The sequence below is a fragment of the Panulirus ornatus genome, chromosome 4 (assembly GCF_036320965.1).
Source record: "Panulirus ornatus isolate Po-2019 chromosome 4, ASM3632096v1, whole genome shotgun sequence".
Lineage (NCBI taxonomy): Eukaryota > Metazoa > Arthropoda > Malacostraca > Decapoda > Palinuridae > Panulirus > Panulirus ornatus.
The window spans coordinates 83,081,730-83,103,303 of NC_092227.1; the positions used below are offsets into that span (position 1 = coordinate 83,081,730).

General features: G+C 40.8%; 1 protein-coding gene across 1 annotated transcript in view; it reads left to right on the forward strand.

Moving 5' to 3' along the window:
- The window catches only part of LOC139745998 (uncharacterized), a 498,500-nt gene that overhangs the window by 348,013 nt on the left and 128,913 nt on the right, over positions 1-21,574 (forward strand). The window contains exon 3 of the mRNA XM_071656776.1: positions 19,759-19,787. The gene's annotated coding sequence lies outside the window, so the exon portion shown is untranslated. The remainder of the gene's footprint in view (positions 1-19,758; positions 19,788-21,574) is intronic.

Here is a 21,574-nt window from a genome sequence, read left to right on the forward strand (position 1 = left end):
GTGGGAAATTGATAGAATCGAGGAGAGAGGAACCTGAAGAAGAAAAACCATTAATAAAGATCAGATAATTAATAGGTCTGCAAATATCCCGCTGACTATATATTAAATGAGAATGTATGAGAGCCCATTGAAAAAATTGGAAAGACCGTCTTATGAGGTCAAATACAATAAAGAACATCAAACATTCATATGATCATTTAAAAGAATACTTGTTAACCGGGGTAAAACCGTTCCAGATGAACCCAAAACTAACAGCTGTGCAATGTGTGTATGTTGGTAGAGAGCAGGATCATTGTTACAACAGAAAGAGATAGACAGTAGGCGTTGGGCATTAGCTCTCTCCAAAATACAAAGTCTCGTCTTAAGCACTCGAATGTTTATAGAGACTCTGTCTTATGTGAAGTTGTGGCATCCATCCTCCAAAGTACCCCCTTCGACGGGAATAGGAGGAAAATGGAACGTGTCTAGCTGGCTTGGACTGAGAATGCATATATATTTGCCCACTGATGATGCAGAACTTGACCCTAGCCCAGAGTTTCAGGGTCGGTCACGCAACGATGGTCGCAGTTGACCATGATTGACAGACGAAGTGCTGGGGTAAGATTGGTACCAGCGGAGGAGAGGGTGGGATTAGACCAGCGTCTCGTTCGAATCAGAGATTAGAAAAGCTTCGTGTTGCCATCAGCTCACTTACAAGGGACACGGAAATGGTTCCAGGTCACTGTAGTACAAAGAGCACGTAAGGTCCTAGTGGAACTGGTACAAATAGCATAGTAGGAAATAGCAGATAGATCCTAGGTTAGGTTAGAACAAATTTCACGTTATATTAGAACAAATATCATGTTATATTAGAATAGATTTCATGTTATATTGGAATAAATATGTTAGAACAAATATATTATGTTAGAACAAATGTTATATTAGAACAAATATCATGTTATAGAAAATATATCACGTTATATTGGAATAAATTTCATGATATATTAGAATAAATTTCATGTTATATTAGAACAAATATGTTATATTAGAACAAATATAGACACCACGGCAGGGCCATATAGATAGCACGCACACACGTACTAGGTTACAGAAGTACAAACAGCAGATAGGCTGTATTAATACAGGTTTCGGTCCATTACACATAACATTTAGCGGATGAAATTACACAACTATATAACAGACAGAAGCCGAGACCTACAACCGGGAGGTACAACAACTCCTCCCGCCGTCAGTTAGGCATGAAATGGAAGTTAGGCTGACCTACTTTTTGATAGGGTAATGAGCACATTCATTAGTATACATCACCATACGAAATTACATGACCATAGAGCATATTAGAAGCCCAGAACTTAACTTAAGTCTTTCATCCATCGTCTTTAGCATGATATTAAATCATGTAAGGTCATGTGATGATGATATATATATATATATATATATATATATATATATATATATATATATATATATATATATATATATATATATATATATATATATATATGTGTGTGTGTGTGTATATATATCTTTTTTCAAACTATTCGCCATTTCCCATGTTAGCAAGGTAGCGTTAAGAACAGAGGACTGGCCTCTGAGGGAATATCCCCACCTGGCCCCCTTCTCTGTTCCTTCTCTTGGAAAATTAAAAAAAAAAACCGAGAGGGGAGGATTTCCAGCCCCCCCGCTCCCTCCCCTTTTAGTCGCCTTCTACGACATGCAGGGAATACGTGGAAAGTAGTCTTTCTCCCCTATCCCCAGGGATATATATATATATATATATATATATATATATATATATATATATATATATATATATATCATTTTTTTTTATCTTTTTTTTTCCAAAAGAAGGAACAGAGGGGGCCAGGTGAGGATATTCCAAAAAAGGCCCAGTCCTCTGTTCTTAACGCTACCTCGTTAACGCGGGAAATGGCGAATAGTTTAAAAAAAAAAAAAAATATATATATATATATATATATATATATATATATATATATATATATATATATATATATATATATAAACAGTCAGTTGATATACATCGAAGAGACGATGTATATCAACTGACTGTTATATTTCTCTCTTGTGTCTCCCCTGATGATGTTATTATTACACGAAAGTGCACTTGGGAACTTTTCGTGTTTCATTTTCCCTGTGGACTCGTAGGAATATCTTAATCACGCCCAAAATTGTGATCCTTTCCAATATATATATATATATATATATATATATATATATATATATATATATATATATATACATATATATATATATATATATATATGTGTGTGTGATAAACGTGATGATGGCCTTCGACTTACATAATGAAACAGAGATCCTCCCTCTACACTCCCAGTCCAACATACTTGGCACTCTCTCTTCTTAACACCAGCATTAAACCCTTTTCCAAACAAACCACTTCATAATGAATCTCCAAAACCAACCCCCCAACCTAGAAATGGAGGACCTACCCCAGCCTCACACATCAGCAACATAGCTGCACTCACGGATTCCCTAACTCCCAACAGATACAACACGGATGAAGGATATATGAACACCGAAACAACCCGACATGTACAATACAACCGCCCTACCCCAAGTGACAATACACCCATCGGAAACCAAGACACACACCCACACACACACACACTGACGTACAAAGATAAACTTTCTCGCTTATGTTCTAGACATAATCCATCCCTAAGAACATTACAGACATCGATCTAGCAATTTTTTGAGACCGTTCATGCCCATGATGCAACTACACACACACACACACACACACATATATATATATATATATATATATATATATATATATATATATATATATATATATATATATATATATATCCTCCCCTCTCGTTTTTTTAATTTTCCAAAAGAAGGAACAGAGAAGGGGGCCAGGTGAGGATATTCCCTCAAAGGCCCAGTCCTCTGTTCTTAACGCTACCTTGCTAATGCGGGAAATGGCGAATAGTATGAAAGAAAGAAAAAGATATATATATGTCTAAGGAACTTTTAAAATAATAGAAAAAAAAGGAATAATCCTGGCATTTGAAAATCTGGTCACAAGGAAGCCATAAATTCTTCCAGATTGTTTTGTAGGCCTCAGTTTCGAGCCAGCTTCTCCTGACTGCTACTTTCTGACAAACTCAACCTTCTCATTTTTTTCGCTCTATCTGGACTACTTTTCTTCCTGAATTTTGTGGACTGCAGAGGTCTAGTCAGAAGGAAGGGGTGAGAGTACTGTTTTTTTTTATCCCTTTTCGAACAAATTTTTTCACATTATTCGAAGCTGTGTTACAAATGCCTCATAAATATTTACTGGGCTTCGAACCCTGACTTGATGGAGGGAGCGCAGAAGCCTCCACATATGGATGGAAGAGATGCCTCAGAGACGGTCGATTGTACCAAAATATCTTGTGGTATATTCACCTTGCCTCCTATGCTTATATAAGTCCCTTCGAAGAGGAGAGGAGTTAAAGTGGCATAGTGGCTGGAAAAGATAAGGAGAACTGAGGGGCGGGTATTGACTGTGAGGTTGATTGACTCAGTGTCTTCGTGTGTGTGGTGTGTGTGTGTGTGTGTGTGTGTGTGTGTGTGTGTGTGTGTGTGTGTGTGTGAGTAAATGGATAACAGTGAGCAGGTCTGTAGGTACGTGAGAGAAGTGAATGAGTAAACGAAATCCATTTAGGGAAACGTGTCTCAGTCTCTCTCTAGCTCGGAGGACCTCACCTCCTCAGCTCGTCTAAGATAAACAAGGCCGCTTTGGGATTTCACGCGAGCATCCGAGCTATTCTCCAGTTCCTAGCGAAGGCGAAACCTCTCCGTTCTTAATGGGTCGTCTGATGCATCAGCCTTGAGTTACACCTTTTGTTCCTTCTAGCCAGCTATCCAAGCTCGGCTGATGAAGAGAGATGGTCGTAGATTGGATTGATCAGATTTGTTTGCGTTGATCGTTTGAAGAACTAATCACTCTTCGTCAGTCTAGGTTGTATTGATCTTTTTAAGAACTAATCGTTCTTTGTGAGTCTAACAGTCTTCCAGGGCTGATCATTTAGCTATCTTTGAGTGTTTGAGAGTTGTTGACTCGATATCTTCAATGCTAACAGTCTTCCAGCGCTGATTATTTAGCAATCTCTGAGTGTTAGAGAGTTGTTGAATCGGTGTCTTCAATGCCACACATTCTAGAAATTGATTTCTCTATGTATCACAGTCTTTGAGGATTGACCCGTCTACGTTTGCGTGTCAAAGTCGTAAGAATTTACCATTGGACACATACCTAACATGGTCGTTGGTGATGGATTATTTTATGATCATGTGTCACGCTGTTCAAAAGCCTCTCTCTCTCTCTCTCTCTCTCTCTCTCTCTCTCTCTCTCTCTCTCTCTCTCTCTCTCTCTCTCTCTCTCTCTCTCTCTCTCTCTCTCTGTATACGTGCCACAGCATTTACAGCATTGATCCCTCTTGTCATCATGCCTACTTTATGTGCGGAGTGCCTCCCCTTGCTGCCCCGGGTCTAGACTGCACAAATTATGTCTTGATATTACCCTAATATATTTCCTAGAGACACCTAATCCCGATCCGAATACATTAGACTTCAATCTTGCTGCGAGGGAGGATCTTATCGATAATGCTATAGCTGCAGAATGGGTTTGGTACAAGAGATCATCATCCACTTTCGTGTGAAATAGGTTCCAATGCTGACGTTAATGGTGGTCAATGCTAAAGTCATAAAAATGATACTAGTCCCTTGTTTTTTGACAGATTTGAATGGTGTTCGTATTGTTCTTAAACAGGACAAGGTAGCTGAAGGTTTAGTTAGGCATTTACAGTAGTAGAGGAGGATTTTGTAACAGTGATAACAAAATGGTCATATAGTCTTCAAGTAAACCAAATTGGTGGGACACCAGAAAATCAAGGGGATGAATAACGGACGTAAATAAAGGGATCAATAACGAACGTGAATAAAGGGATCAATATCGAACGTGAATAAAGGGATCAATATCGAACATGATGCAACACGAATAGATGCAACACGAACAGGGAACAACACGAACAGATGCAACACGAACAGGGAACAACACGAACAGATGCAACACGAACAGGGAACAACACGAACAGATGCAACACGAACAGGGAACAACACGAGCAGATGCAACACGAATAGATGCAACACGAACAGATGCAACACGAACAGATGCAACACGAATAGATGCAACACGAACAGGGAGCAACACGAACAGGGAACAACACGAGCAGATGCAACACGAACAGATGCAACACGAACAGATGCAACACGAATAGATGCAACACGAACAGATGCAACACGAACAGGGAACAACACGAGCAGATGCAACACGAATAGATGCAACACGAACAGATGCAACACGAACAGATGCAACACGAATAGATGCAACACGAACAGATGCAACACGAACAGGGAGCAACACGAACAGGGAACAACACGAACAGATGCAACACGAACAGGGAGCAACACGAACAGGGAACAACACGAGCAGATGCAACACGAATAGATGCAACACGAACAGGGAACAACACGAGCAGATGCAACACGAACAGGGAACAACACGAGCAGATGCAACACGAACAGGGAACAACACGAGCAGATGCAACACGAACAGGGAGCAACACGAACAGGGAACAACACGAGCAGATGCAACACGAATAGATGCAACACGAACAGATGCAACACGAACAGGGAACAACACGAACAGATGCAACACGAATAGATGCAACACGAACAGATGCAACACGAACAGGGAACAACACGAGCAGATGCAACACGAATAGATGCAACACGAACAGATGCAACACGAACAGGGAACAACACGAGCAGATGCAACACGAACAGGGAGCAACACGAACAGGGAGCAACACGAACAGGGAACAACACGAGCAGATGCAACACGAATAGATGCAACACGAACAGATGCAACACGAACAGATGCAACACGAATAGATGCAACACGAACAGATGCAACACGAACAGGGAACAACACGAACAGATGCAACACGAACAGATGCAACACGAACAGGGAGCAACACGAACAGATGCAACACGAACAGGGAACAACACGAGCAGATGCAACACGAACAGGGAACAACACGAGCAGATGCAACACGAACAGATGCAACACGAATAGATGCAACACGAACAGGGAACAACACGAGCAGATGCAACACGAATAGATGCAACACGAACAGGGAGCAACACGAACAGATGCAACACGAACAGGGAACAACACGAGCAGATGCAACACGAACAGGGAGCAACACGAACAGGGAACAACACGAGCAGATGCAACACGAACAGATGCAACACGAACTGGGAGCAACACGAACAGATGCAACACGAACAGATGCAACACGAACAGATGCAACACGAACAGGAATCAACACGAACAGATGCAACACGAATAGATGCAACACGAACAGATGCAACACGAATAGATGCAACACGAACAGGGAGCAACACGAACAGGGAGCAACACGAACAGGGAACAACACGAGCAGATGCAACACGAACAGATGCAACACGAATAGATGCAACACGAACAGATGCAACACGAACAGGGAGCAACACGAACAGGGAGCAACACGAACAGGGAGCAACACGAACAGGGAGCAACACGAACAGGGAGCAACACGAACAGGGAACAACACGAACAGATGCAACACGAATAGATGCAACACGAACAGATGCAACACGAATAGATGCAACACGAACAGGGAGCAATACGAACAGATGCAACACGAACAGGGAACAACACGAGCAGATGCAACACGAACAGGGAACAACACGAACAGATGCAACACGAACCTGTGAACAACACGAACAGATGCAACACGAACAGGGAACAACACGAACAGATGCAACACGAACAGATGCAACACGAACAGGGAGCAACACGAACAGGGAGCAACACGAACAGGGAGCAACACGAACAGGGAACAACACGAGCAGATGCAACACGAACAGATGCAACACGAATAGATGCAACACGAACAGGGAACAACACGAGCAGATGCAACACGAACAGGGAGCAACACGAACAGGGAACAACACGAACAGATGCAACACGAACAGATGCAACACGAACAGGGAACAACACGAACAGATGCAACACGAACAGGGAGCAACACGAACAGGGAACAACACGAGCAGATGCAACACGAATAGATGCAACACGAACAGGGAACAACACGAGCAGATGCAACACGAATAGATGCAACACGAACAGGGAGCAACACGAACAGGGAACAACACGAGCAGATGCAACACGAATAGATGCAACACGAACAGATGCAACACGAACAGGGAGCAACACGAACAGGGAGCAACACGAACAGGGAGCAACACGAACAGGGAGCAACACGAACAGGGAGCAACACGAACAGATGCAACACGAATAGATGCAACACGAACAGATGCAACACGAATAGATGCAACACGAACAGATGCAACACGAATAGATGCAACACGAACAGGGAACAACACGAACAGATGCAACACGAATAGATGCAACACGAACAGGGAACAACACGAACAGATGCAACACGAACAGGGAACAACACGAACAGATGCAACACGAACAGGGAACAACACGAACAGATGCAACACGAACAGATGCAACACGAACAGGGAGCAACACGAACAGGGAACAACACGAACAGATGCAACACGAACAGGGATCAACACGAACAGATGCAACACGAACAGGGAGCAATACGAACAGGGATCAACACGAACAGATGCAACACGAACAGGGAGCAATACGAACAGGGAACAACACGAACAGATGCAGCACGAACAGATGCAGCACGAACAGGGATCAACACGAACAGATGCAACACGAACAGGGAGCAATACGAACAGGGAACAACACGAACAGATGCAACACGAACTGGGAGCAACACGAACAGATGCAACACGAACAGGAATCAACACGAACAGGGAACAACACGAACAGGGAACAACACGAACAGGAAACAACACGAACAGGGAAAACCACGAACGTAGAACTACACGAACAGAGAGCAACACGAACAGATGCAACACGAACAGGGAACAACACGAACAGGAAACAACACGAACAGGGAAAACCACGAACGTAGAACTACACGAACAGAGAGCAACACGAACAGAGAGCAACACGAACAGATGCAACACGAATAGGGAACAACACGAACAGATGCAACACGAACAGATGCAGCACGAACAGGGAACAACACGAACAGATGCAACACGAACAGATGCAACACGAACAGGAATCAACACGAACAGGGAGCAACACGAACAGATGCAACACGAACAGATGCAACACGAACAGATGCAGCACGAACAGGGAACAACACGAACAGATGCAACACGAACAGATGCAGCACGAACAGGGAACAACACGAACAGATGCAACACGAACAGATGCAACACGAACAGGAATCAACACGAACAGGGAGCAACACGAATAGGGAACAACACGAACAGGAAACAACACGAACAGGGAAAACCACGAACGTAGAACTACACGAACAGAGAGCAATGCGAACAGGGAACAACATGAACAGATGCAACACGAATAGGGAACAACACGAACAGGGAAAACCACGAACGTAGAACTACACGAACAGAGGAGCAGGTTTAGTCTACCCTCTATGATCCTTAGGTCGAGGGAAATTCGTGATAGAATAATCTATTACCATAATGATATGCAAATTTTCATAATTAGTCATTAATTGATTATCGAAAGGAATAACATAATGCTCTGTCTTATTATCATAATTTCCAATTATCGTATCATCCATTGTACAATTTCCAATTATCTCGATAGAGTAGCAAGTTATTATCATATATATAATTTCACCATTATCGGATTATCACTGCGAATGATGTATCATCATTGCGAATTATTAATTACCCTTTTTGAAACACTTGATATCATTAAGATAGTGTCGTATCTGTATGTATATATGTAATTTAGTATAGAAAAAAAAATTGGTGCTGATCACAAATTTGAGAAACCTTTCTCCCTTCGTGAAAAGCCAGTGCAGAGGTTGTGGTGTTGCGGTTAGCGTTGCTGACCATGACGTATTCATGGGCCGACCGATGCCAAGCGCATGGGTTCGAATCCTGGTTGTGGTAGTGGGTTCCAGAGTCAGCCCAGGTGTTCATCCTCCACAATGGGTTGGCCAGTTAATTGTGTACCTAGCTTAGGCTAAGGTGTCTATCTATCTACCTGCCTATCCATCTGTCTCTCTCTCTCTCTCTCTCTTTATATATATATATATATATATATATATATATATATATATATATATATATATATATATATATATATATTCGCCATTTCCCGTGTTAGTCAGGCACCCTACCCAGGGTTTGAATGCTTCTATTGGTGTATATACATTTGTGTGTCCATCGACACGTTTGTGTGTGTGTGTGTGTGTGTGTGTGTGTGTGTGTGTTTCTGCTGTTGGGGTTGTTTATCACAGAACGTGCGTCCACATTCACCTACCCTTGGCTGCTGTAAGGTCATGCTTATTCTAGCATTCTGTTTGACTCCCCCGTTTCCTCTTTACACCAGTTCCCTTGTCCAGACGTGTTCCATGGATTTCATGGATTTTCTCTCGACTCCTTCCACTAGACGAATACTTTTTCATGTCCAATAGTCTTTTCAGTCATGTTTATAATGTCTTAATCTGCTCCTCGTTGTATTTCCTTCCTTAGCATGTGTTCTCCATATTTTGATCGTCTCTTCGTCATGTGTTCATCTTCATCTAAGCATCCCTCTTATTTCTGACCTGAAATTGAGTTTTCAAATTGTGTTAGGTTGTGATGACTCATGAGCGTCTAACGTCCCTGGATAGAGGGTGGTTTTCTCACCTTACAGTATCCACTTCCACGTTTCCAGTCTCTGCTGTATCTCTCCAGCAACTGATAGTGGTTCAGCCCCTGTCTTGTCAGAGGAAAACGAGTTCATAGGACATGGTTGGGACAGATCCAGGTAGTAGTCTAGAGCATATATATATATATATATATATATATATATATATATATATATATATATATATATATATATATATATATATATGTGTGTGTGTGTGTGTGTGTGTACATATACCTTGATAAAGGTCTGTTTTCTTGCCACTGTGCTTCCCCCAACGTCAAACTATATACAGTATACAGTATACAAGTGATGGCAACCGTGGGATCGTCTTCGAAACAGTGGCCCACATCGGTGACTGTTTTAAACCATTCGTCCTCCGTGGTTCTTCGCGTTCAGTCACTCGTCCATCTACGCCAGACATCACTATCCATTTCATTCGTCTTATTCTCGAATGAAGGTCGAAGACGAGTGAGTTCCTCTCGCACCGGAGCTATGCACCACTTAGCTGCTATTTTGCGACTGGCTATGCCATTTATCCAGTCACCTCCAACCTGACGGGGCTCCCATGAGCTATATCTTCTTCGCTGGCGGCTCCTAACGGATCCCCGACATTCCAGAGGCATTGAGCGTTAACGACCTTTGGTCTAGGCTGAGCCATTATACCTCCCCCACCACCGCTGGGGCGCCCATGTGATATCCATTTCCTGATGATATCTATATGATAATGCATACCAACGTTCGTCATCAATAATCCTGGCAAAATGATCCACTCATCTTATGAATCGTTGGGACGGGGATTGCAAAGGAGTGTACTGAGGTGCAATAATATTATCATTATCGTGTCTTGTATGAGACTGCCAGCTGCTTCACGACATGAGTGCAGTAATGGGTATGAAGGGGTTGTTGATTGGTTTTGTACCGTCCGCAAAGTTGATTGATGTGCTCAAGAATTCTGGTGTATCCCAGAGCCTCATAAGGTGAGGAGAGAGTGTGTTGGCGCTGGTGAGGTCAGGAGAGAGGGTTCCTTAGCTTTAGGATTGTCTGTCTCAAAGTCAAATTGATTGAAGATCATCTTTAGGATGTGGGGATGGGACATCCCAGGCTTGAAGATTGTCTATATCAAAGTCAGATTAGTTGAAGATCATCTTTTGGATGTGGTTGTGGAGATGGGACTTCCCAGCTCCGTTAGGGCTGGGGAAAGAATGAGGTGACGCTATAGTGGACAGCGGACAATGCTGCTGAAATGACGTCGGGGGTTTGCCACATAAGTGCCTCTAGAAAAAAAAAAATGGAGTAGTTATACCTCTTGGCCAGGAAGGCCTTACAATGGTATCCTCCTGAGTCCGTGAATACATCATTTGATAAACTAGAATTATGTAGGGAGGATCCATGTTTCTCAGAGAGGGACACACACACACACACGCACACAAAGTCCAAAGGTAACGGGAGGTTAAGACCATGATCAAACACTCGACGTCTTCAGTCGATGAGTCTTTCATTTCCCTGCTTCCCCTGAACAGCGTACGTAAGGTTGGAGAGGGAAAAAAAAAAGTGGAGGAGGAGGACTTGAATTTGAATGTCAAAGGGTTGCACGAGTCGCTCTGTCGTGAGAAGAGCGAGAGCGGACTCAGTTGAGGTGGATGGCCGCGAACGACGCGACGCCAGCATGAATGGGCTGCGTAAGACAACATGGATAGTGACAGGGCAGTGGATGGATGGACGAGGATGGCTTCTTATATAGCATGCTGCTTAGTGTACATGGAGCTTGAAAAGTGTAGGTAAATCTTATCAAACAAAAGGGTTTTTACAGAGTTAGTTAGGCGCAGGGTGGGTTATGGTCGCGAAATTGTGGGCTTGTTGACCTTAGTGTTTGGGAAAACATTTTGGTGACTCGAGGTAATCACTGACGATGGAAGAAGGGGTTTGGCGACTTCAGGAGAGAAACTTTTATATACAGAGTTGCCGAAGTGAGTCAAAAGGACATAAGAAGTGAGGGCACTGCAAGAGGCCTATTGGCCCATGCTAGACAGTTACTCCTGAGTCTGTCCATCATACAACCAACCGCCTGGAACCCATATAATGAGTGTGGTGGATCGACTTGAGCGACGACATGCCATTTCGCCGAGTCTTGCTTGAGTAGCGTACTTGCCGTTTTTTAACTGACATACAGTACATAGACATCATTGTCTTTCATTATGCTGGATTCTATCATATTTGTATTATATTTCGTAGAAATATGATCACAGCGAACGTAATTAAAATCCATGTTGATAGATGTATTTGAATGTCAGTCTAGGCATGTTCAGATGAAACCCTTTTATTGTTGAGAATATTGTAAAAAAGATTTATCAACGGTTCTAAAGTATAAGTTGCTTTGTGCTTTATCAGCCTTGTGTTCGGGTTTACCTGAGTGAGGTCAACCGGGAATTGTCAGGTCAAGGTTAGGTTGAGGGTGGGTTATGCAATACCATCTTCCACCTCACCCCTCAGTTATTGCAAGGTGACTTGACCTCATTCCATGTATCCTCTGGTTCTGTACATATGACCTGTATTGCGTCTGTTTTGTCTCTCCATAACTTGTCCTCTGAAGATGTGGTAATACACGAAAGCGCTCAGGATTCTCGTGATTGCTTTTCATGGTGGTGTTTCTCCATTTCCGAAGTCTCATTGTTTATATATATATATATATATATATATATATATATATATATATATATATATATATATATATATATATATATATATATAAACCTCCGACAGCTAGGATCGAACCCGGGACCCCTGCGTGGCAGGCGAGAGTGCTACCGCTAGGCGATCATAGCCTAGCAGTATCGCTCCCGCCTGCCACACAGGGGTCCCGGGTTCGATCCGGCTGTTGGAGGTTTGTGTGTTATATGGAAGTGCGCGTTCATATGCACAATATTCGTGTATATATATATATATATATATATATATATATATATATATATATATATATATATATATATATATATATATATATATAAGGAACATCAACATATAAAGTAATAGTATCCTTTTCTGCTCCTCAGATGAAATTCTCTTTTCCTTTCGTTTTGGGGGAATAAGATTAAAAACTCATCAGAAAGTGTGGATGAGGTTTGAGAGAGTCTGATCTCATTTAAATGTTGATAATTCGAAAAGGCGACCGGGATCCCCTGCAGACGAAGCATATGAGCGATTTCCCAGTAGTGATCCTCCTGTAACTTTAGTACATCCTCCTCCTGCTGTGCATTTATACCTGACCCGTTTACTCGCCGGGGTTGAAGAGTCTTTATAGCCAAGTTGAACATCACTGGGCAGGCGACTGGAATCTTTATAATGTTAATAGGAAGTTTCTGAAGCTTCTGTAAGCTATTCCCTTGTTACCACCGCTTTAATGATCATAATAAGACATTCCAGACCTCATCCAAATTTTCTGATGAGGGTTATTTTAATGGCCAGAACGAGTGATTATCATATTTTAGGGTGTATGAATGACATTTCTGCTCATTGAAGAAGAGAAATTATCATCCTTATCTAGAGAGGGTGAAGTGACAGAGGGGACGACAGTATAACAACGAAGGTTTGCCCCAACTCATTGAGGCAGGAAGAGTTACTTCTGCTGGAATAGTTGAGAATTACCAGCGCCACCAGCCCGTCTTGAGCAGTAGGAATTGACTTCCTATAAAGTTGAGGACTGCCCGTATCAGTGTGCTTGTGTGTCTCTCCTTTAGTCTGTGTTCTTACACAAGCTAAGGGAAATGAGGGAAACATAGTGTTCTTGGGAAACCACTGTCGTAAAGACATCTACTCGAACGAAGAAGGAGGATATGAAATATCAGACAGTTTGCCGTGAATGTCTGCCATTCGGATCCCACAGTTACCACTGGAATAGCATGTGAAGAATCACAGTGTGTACATAAAGTATTTTTTCTTACAACTGGCGATAAGATTAACAACTGAATAGTGATTGGAATATGTACCAGGCGTAGTCTGGCATCCAAACCCATGAGTAAATGATGTGTTAGCTGTACACCAATCATCATGCACCTGAGGATCGTATAGTGCTGGTACAAGACTAACGATGTAGTCTACTGTCTGTGTGCCGGCGCTTGCTCGTAGTCCAGGGGAGGGGGAGAATGCAAAACCATATGGATTGAAATGTTCTGGGTGTAATATTCGAGGGAAAAATTACGCTCCTCTATCTTGGTCAAGGAAACGATGTATATTAAAGCACTGTTGGATGAGGTCCCTTTTCATCACATCATATTTTATCCACTGATATTCGTTAACAATGTTATATCTGTTTTACTATATCTATTTCATATAAACTGTAGAGCGGGAGTGTCTTAATGGCATTATATAAACACCAATTCCATCATTGCGAGAAGAATTCCAACGAATCTAACCCACGTGGGCGTATTACAATTCAAAACATCGATTTCCCATATTTCCAGACCTGAAGAATTAAGCAGCGGGGTCATTAAACTCCCACGGCTCTACGTGTTCACCTGGTGCTAGAGCTGGTGTTTGTACGGCTCTACGTGTTCACCTGGTGCCAGAGCTGGTGTTTGTACGGCTCTACGTGTTCACCTGGTGCCAGAGCTGGTGTTTGTACGGCTCTACGTGTTCACCTGGTGCCAGAGCTGGTGTTTGTACGGCTCTACGTGTTCACCTGGTGCCAGAGCTGGTGTTTGTACGGCTCTACGTGTTCACCTGGTGCCAGAGCTGGTGTTTGTACGGCTCTACGTGTTCACCTGGTGCCAGAGCTGGTGTTTGTACGGCTCTACGTGTTCACCTGGTGCCAGAGCTGGTGTTCGTACGGCTCTACGTGTTCACCTGGTGCCAGAGCTGATGTTTGTACGGCTCTACGTGTTCACCTGGTGCCAGAGCTGGTGTTTGTACGGCTCTACGTGTTCACCTGGTGCCAGAGCTGGTGTTTGTACAGCTCTACGTGTTCACCTGGTGCCAGAGCTGGTGTTTGTACGGCTCTACGTGTTCACCTGGTGCCAGAGCTGATGTTCGCACGGCTCTACGTGTTCACCTGGTGCCAGAGCTGGTGTTTGTACAGCTCTACGTGTTCACCTGGTGCCAGAGCTGATGTTTGTACGGCTCTACGTGTTCACCTGGTGCCAGAGCTGGTGTTCGTACGCAACGGACATTCCCTGGTTCTTTTCGCTTCCATCATCCAGTGTTTCCTGGAAATGGGAAAGCCTGATAGCTGTCAGTTCGGTTTGAGTCAAGTGCTTGAAGTTTTATTAGGTCGGAATTTCTCTCGCTTTGGACATGAGTATTTTGAGGAATTTTTAGTCGTATTTACATCTACTGGTGTATTTTCACATCTGCTGGTGTATTTTTACATGTACTGGTGTGTATTTTTACATCTATTGGTGTGTATTTTTACATCTATTGGTGTGTATTTACATCTGCCGGTGTATATTTATATATACTGGTGCATTTTACATCTACTGGTGAGTATTTTTACATCTACAGGTGTGTATTTTACATCTACTAGTGTGTATTTTACATCTGCTGGAGTGTATTTACATCTCCTGGTGTATATTTTACATGTACTGATGTATTTTTACATCCACTGGTGATTTTTACATCTACTGGTGTTTTGAGTTGAGCAAAAAATACAGATCTCTGTTATAGCTGGTCGTGTGTTACATATGGTCTGAACGTGTGTACAAGTGGTTGAATTACAGATGCATATATAGCTGTTGGATTGAACGTATCTAAATGATTATATTTCAAGTGTGTGTTTATATATATATACATATATATATATATATATATATATATATATATATATATATATATATATATATATATATATATATATATATATATTGTATGAATGCGGAGGAGGGTGAAATGAAATAAAACGTCTGAGGACAATATGTGGTGTGAGATGGTTTGATGGATACAGTAATAAACGGGTGAGAGAGAGAGGTGTGCTAATGAGAAAGAGCGTGGTGGAGAGAGGTGAAGAGGGCGTGCTGAAATGGTTTGGGACATATGGAGAGAATGAGTGAGAAGAGATTGACAGAGAGGATATAAGTATGAGAAATGAAGGGGACAAGGCGAAGCGGAAAACCAAGTTGGTGATAGATGGATGAAGTGAAAAAGATTTTGTGTGATCCGGGCCTGAACATACAGAAGGACGAGAGGCGCGCGCGGTTATAGAATGAATTGGAACGATGTGGTACACCGGAGTCGACGTGCTGTAAGTAGACTGAACCAGGGCATGTGAAGCGTCTGGGTGTAAACCATGGAGAGGTTTGTGGTTTCGGTGTATTGCACATGACAGCTGGAGATTGGATGCGAGCTCAACGCGGCCTTTCTTTGTCTGATTCTGGCGCTACATCGATAATGCAGGAAACAGGGATCAATAATGATTATCCTTATTATAAATCAGGAAACAGGATCAATAATATATATCTTATTATATATATATATATATATATATATATATATATATATATATATATATATATATATATATATATATATATATTTACTCTGGTCTGATTGCTTTTAGGTGTATACTTCACCTATGACCACAATGCAGTCATTTGAATGTCTTCGTCGCATAGTTACGTGTTGCTTTACCTGCATCTACAAAGCCACTTCCAATATACGTATCTTCCACTGTATGTTATCATGTATCACTGATCACATTTGGAGATCCGAGTCTTCATACCCATTAAGCTCAAGGTGCTGCTATTCTCGTTCCTGTATTTATCATATGATTGTCGATGTATTTGGGTGAATAACAGGTGGGTTTGCATTCATATGCGAATTGAAAACTTGAATATGAATAAGGATTTGACAACTTGCATCGTGGAGCTCGGGTTTTTTTCGTCTCTGTGGCAATGGATCGTCTATTAACAATATATCGATCGTGTGTATTCTCTGTTGTTGGGTGTGTATACATTGTCTTTTTTTTCTGTTTAGTTTTGTGAGTATTTCTCTATGTTATGCAGGCGTATTTCTTTTTATATGTATTCTGTCGGAATATGGATTGTATGTGTGTGTGTGTGTGTGTGTGTGTGTGTGTGTGTGTGTGTGTGTTTAAATAAATATCATCCAGACATCAAATAAATATTCTAAGAGGTCATCAAATGGAATTTCGAAATTATGATCATTGTATTGACTGACGTAATGTCATCTCAGTTGTTAACTCTAACTCCTGTACCACGAGAAATATCATTGAAGCTTCTATTATTGACTATACAAAGAATTTTAACATTGATATTAGTGAACGGTCTATACAAATTGGATAGCTTTATTGTTCATAGAATTTGTAAACAGTTCCCCTTCTTGTCTACTTAAATAAGTTTATGATCGCTTATTGCCAGACTCGAACGCACCCGACCTCCATTAGGGTAGTTACTTGTTTACCAAACGGCGTCCTAGCTACGTCTCATCGTTGTATATCAACTGACTGTTATATTTCTTTCTTGTGTCTGCCCTGATGATGTGATTATTACACGAAAGTGCACTTGGGAACTTATCGTGGTTCATTACCTGGTGGACTTATAAGAATATATATATATATATATATATATATATATATATATATATATATATATATATATATATATATATATATATATATATATCGCATACAAACCTCCAGCAGCCAGGATCGAACTTTGTTCGTATATATATATATATATATATATATATATATATATATATATATATATATATAGAGAGAGAGAGAGAGAGAGAGAGAGAGAGAGAGAGAGAGAGAGAGAGAGAGAGAGAGAGAGAGAATTATCTGAGCTCCCTGTCTCATTTTAATATCCTCATAGATATGTACACCATGCATGCAATCATGTTTAAAACTACCCCTTTTTTTTTTATCTCAGAAATGAAAAATGAAGCTGTGATTTTAGTAATATTTTTTTTTCTTTTTTTTTGCGATGGAAACTGAACATTTATTGCTAGGAAAAGTAATCGCATGTAATCTTGTTATTGTATATTGGATAAACAGTGGATTGTGTTGATCAAAAATTTGGAGAAAAAAAAAGTTGAAACTTCTGTTTTATGAATTTTCCTTGTTCATGCATACAGTCTCGTTCGTATGGTAAGGTAATGTCATACACTACACAGACATTCAGCACAAATTCTTTTTGAAATATATACAGGGTAAACTTTGGAGATGATATATATATATATATATATATATATATATATATATATATATATATATATATATATATATATACATAGAAATCGCTCGTGTCAAAGTTATGATGTATACCATTGTTAGAGAGAAATGAATATAATAATCTTTATAAAATTATTCTAATAAATGCTTAAGTGATTTTTATTGAGCGTGTATTTAAAAAGAATAAATCTGGGGCATATGGACGAAGATTTCAGTGGTATCTGGTAATGAGAGACCAAGTGATGAGCAAGAGTCTTATTGGTTGGAATTAGAAAAAAAAAAATGGGAAATGATCTCTTCGTTTTCTTTTGGGAAATGATCTCTTCGTTTTCTTTTGGGAAGTGATCTCTTCGTTTAATTTTTTTTTTGAGGAAATAGCGTAAGCTGTGTTGCACATTACAGAAATATTAATTGTTAATTTCACTATGAAAAAATTATTCTTTTTTTGTGTATAAAAATGCCTGGTCCATGCTTTTGTCATGTGGCTTACGTCTAGACAAAACAAGAATTTTTATTATAAAAAAAAAAACGAAATGTGAAAATATATCACCAGCAAAATATGGGCACAACATAAAAGGAACGCAATTATATCTGAAAAAAAAATTACAGTCACCGTTGGAGTTTTTTCCATTTGAAAAAATAAAATAAATGAAATTTTTTTTTCCAGCGAAAGATCTCTTGGTGTGAATACTCTCGCTTGCACAGTAAATAAGATTTTATATATGATTCTTCTTTATGCACATATACACACCTTTCTATCTATATATCTATCTATATATATATATGTATATATATATATATATATATATATATATATATATATATATATATATATTGGAAAGGATCACAATTTTGCGCTTGATCAAGATATTCCTATGAGTCCACGGGGACTCATAGGAATATATATATATATATATATATATATATATATATATATATATATATATATATATATATATATATATATGTATATGTTTGCAGTTTCCCTCGTCAGCGAGGGTAGCGCCAGGAACAGGCGAAGAAATGGCGCCATTCCTTCACATCTACATTCCAGCTGGGCCACCAAGAACGGTAGGGAGAGAGCGTTCTCAGTGGCCCGAGATCGTTTTTTGGGCGGGCATTGTGGAGTTCTGTCGACAGCAACTTATTCCCCTCACCCACAAAACCTTCCATGGATCCAACTGCTGCCATGGGCCACTCCACTTCCTCCATGTTCTCTCCATTCATACACTCTACCTGACCTTTCTCTATTACTTACTCAACTTTATTACCAGACTCTTTTTTTTTAATACTCTCAAGTTTTTCCCAGACTTGAGAAACCAGCTTCTGCAGTTTCTCTCTTGAATCTGCCACCAGAACCGTGCCATCAGCAGAGAGCAACCACCTCATCTCCCAGGCCTTTCCCACCAGACCCGCCCCTCTTCCTCTGTAAGGCTGTTCCATATACCATCCCTCAGACCATCACAACCTTATCCATATACAAATTAAACAAACAATCACACACACACTCACAGACACACACACACACACACACACACACACACACACACACACACACACACACACACACACACACAAACATTGTCATATATAGCAAAGTTGACAGTAATCATTTCCTATTCCAAACTGAATAATATGGAGTAATGAGGTACCTATTTTTTTTTTCCAGGGATCCCAGGAGACAGGCTGAAGAAGGAGGTAAGAATATGCTCCTTCCTACTTTAGCAATACTAGGATTATCTATTTCTATGCCTGCTACTACCAGTTGGAAAGGATACACATGATCCTAATAACCTCTCGTCCAGTTTACAGTCATTTTTCTCTTTGAAATGTCTATGTTGTTTTACCCCTACCACACCGACGTGCGAGTTTCCGATCCTTTTCCTCTATCACAAACAACTTCGAAAGGATCCGATCGCCATTTCTTGTTTGAATTCCTTCTCATTCCTTTGTCTGCTTTTGTATTTATTCCTTTGTACACCACGCGCAGAAGCCTTAACATACCACGTCCTCAGAAATCACACCAAAATACATGCAAAAAAATAAACAGTACGTTTGGTCATCAACGATACATTGTCGATTGCGGATAATTCACTCAAAAGTACAGTACAGCCATCAGGAAACCATGAGGAAAATGTACACGCTTGAGACCTTTAACGATTCAGTAGTTTTGAGACGAGGCAGTTCACGTAGCAACTAGCGTCCCTCGATTGATCGCCCTACACACACACACACACACACACACACACACTCCACGACATCTTGAAAGTTTAGTCAGGTCAAGTTACCATAAGCCTCTTGACCCACACGTCCTTCAGTGTGAGTAGTGTGCACAAGTACTACCCTCGTACACATCCAATCCAACTGGAGGAAATGCTCATGGGTGTCGGCAGTGTGTCTTAAGGAGCAACTCATCTACTCTCGTCCTCCTGTGCTCCAGTGCCAACACTGGCTAAAGGGAACTGATGAAAGACATCAGCCAATAAGATGCGAGCTCCACTACGTTGACGGTCCATTTTACCGATCTGAGTTAAAATTAACAAAACAACTCGGTCCTCCCCGACAGTGGGAACATTACCCAGCAACCGTTTGCAGCGCAGCGCGTACCGTCCGTCTCAATAAAAGTTGGAAAAAGGTCCATAAACCCGGATAATCCCTTGACATCAAAGACCACATCTGTTCTGTATAGTTCGTAAAAGGATAAGCTTTGTTTACATCCCTCTCCTCTTGCGTGGGTGTGGAAGCATATTCTTCCAGTAGCAGAAACCACTTCAAGCGACTAACGTACGACATTCTCGTAATGTTACGCTACGATCGACATCTTTGGTTTAATCAAGTTACGTAAGACATTCTCGTAACGTTAGTGCAAGGGAGATCTGTGGTTTAATCAAGTTACGACGTCCTCGTAACCTTACGCTACGAATGAGATCTGTGGTGTAATCAAGTTACGACGTCCTCGTAACATTACGCTACGATTGAGATCTGTGGTTTAATCAAGTTACGACATCCTCGTAATGTTTGTGGTTTAATCGTGTTACGACATCATCGTAACGTTGCTACTATGGACAACAAAGGTTCCATCAGACACAAGCCTTAGGATCAAGAACATGAATAAAAAGAAGAAGAAAGAAGAAGGAAGCCCATATGACACCATGTGTTACGATGAATGTCCCACTGCGTGTCGTAGAAGGCAACTAAAAGGGGAGGGAGCGGGTGGTTGGAAACCCTCCCTCTCTTTTTTTTTTTTTTCAATTTTCCAAAAGAAGGAACAGAGAAGGGGGCCAGGTGAGGATATTCCTTTCAAAGGCCCAGTCCTCTATTCTTAACGCTACCTCGCTAACGCGGGAAATGACGAATAGTATGAAATATATATATATATATATATATATATATATATATATATATATATATATATATATATATATATATATATATATATATATATTTTTTTTTTTTTTTTTTTTATACCTCGTCGCTGTCTCCCG